Below are 1,889 nucleotides of genomic sequence, written 5' to 3' on the forward strand. Positions count from 1 at the left end.
ATAGAATCGATACATAAAAGCAGCAACTTTTAATCAATACTCATATAATCAATACATAAAAACAGCAACTTTTAATCAATACTAATATAATCGATACATAAAAACAGCAACTTTTAATCAATAATCATATAATCGATATATAAAAACAGCAACTTTTAATCAATACTCATATAATCGATACAAAAAAACAGCAACTTTTAATCAATACTCACATAATCGATACATAAAAACAGCTACTTTTTATAAATACTAATATAATCGATACATAAAAACAGAAACTTTTAATCAATACTCATATAATCGATACATAAAAAGAGCAACTTTTAATCAATACTAATATACTCGATACAAAAAAAACAGCAACTTTTAATCAATACTCATATAATCGATATATAAAAATACAAACTTTTAATCAGTAATCATATAATCGTTACATAAAAACAGCAACTTTTAATCAATACTCAGATAATCAATACATAAACACACCAACATTTAATCAATACTCATATAATCAATACATAAAAACAGCAACTTTTAATCAATACTCATATAATCGATACATAAAAACAGCAACTTTTAATCAATAATCATATAATCGATACATAAACACAGCAACTTTTAATCAATGCTCATATACTCGATACATAAAAACAGCAACTTTTAATCAATACTCATATAATCGATACACAAAAACAACAACTTTTAATCAATACTCATATAATCAATACATAAAAACAGCAACTTTCAATAAATACTCATATAATCGATACATAAAAACAGAAACGATTAATCAATACTCATATAATCGATACATAAAAGCAGCAACTTTTAATCATTAATCATATAATCGATACATAAAAACAGCAACTTTTTATCAATACTCATATAATCGATACATAAAAACAACAACTTTTAATCAATACTCATATAATTGATACATAAAAAAGCAACTTTTAATCAATACTCATATAATCGATACATAAAAACAGCAACTTTTAATCAATACTCATATAATCGATACATAAAAACAACAACTTTTAATCAATACTCCTATAATCGATACATAAAAACAGCAACTTTTAATCAATACTCATATAATCGATACATAAAAACAGCAACTTTTAATCATTACTCATATAATCGATACATAAAAACAGCAACTTTTAATCAATAATCATATAATCGATACATAAAACCAACAACTTTTAATCAATACTCATATAATCGATACATAAAAACAATAACTTTTAATTAATACTAATATAATCGATACATAAAAAAGCAACTTTTAATCAATACTCATATTATCGATACATAAAAGCAGCAACTTTTTATCAATAATCATATAATCGATACATAAAAACAGGAACTTTTAATCAATATTAAGATAATCGATACATAAAAACAGCAACTTTTAATCAATACTCATATAATCGATACATAAAAACAACAACTTTTAATCAATAATAAGATAATCGACTCATAAAAACAGCAACTTTTAATCAATACTCATATAATCGATACATAAAAACAGCAACTTTTAATCAATACTCATATAATCGATACATAAAAACAGCAACTTTTAATCAATACTCAAATAATCGACACATAAAAACAGAAATTGTTAATTAATACTCATAAATTCGATACATAAAAACAGCAACTTTTAAAAAATATTCATATAATCGATACATACAAACAGCAACTTTTAATCAATACTCATATAATCGATACATAAAAACAGAAACTTTTTAATCAATACTCATATAATCGATAAGTAAAAAAGCAACTTTTAATCAATACTCATATAATTGATACATAAAAACAGCAACTTTTAATCAATACTCATATAATCAATACATAAAAACAGCAACTTTTAATCAATACTC

Source organism: Euprymna scolopes, chromosome 3 (assembly GCF_053919585.1).
Source record: "Euprymna scolopes isolate OS-2025 chromosome 3, ASM5391958v1, whole genome shotgun sequence".
Taxonomy (NCBI): domain Eukaryota; kingdom Metazoa; phylum Mollusca; class Cephalopoda; order Sepiida; family Sepiolidae; genus Euprymna; species Euprymna scolopes.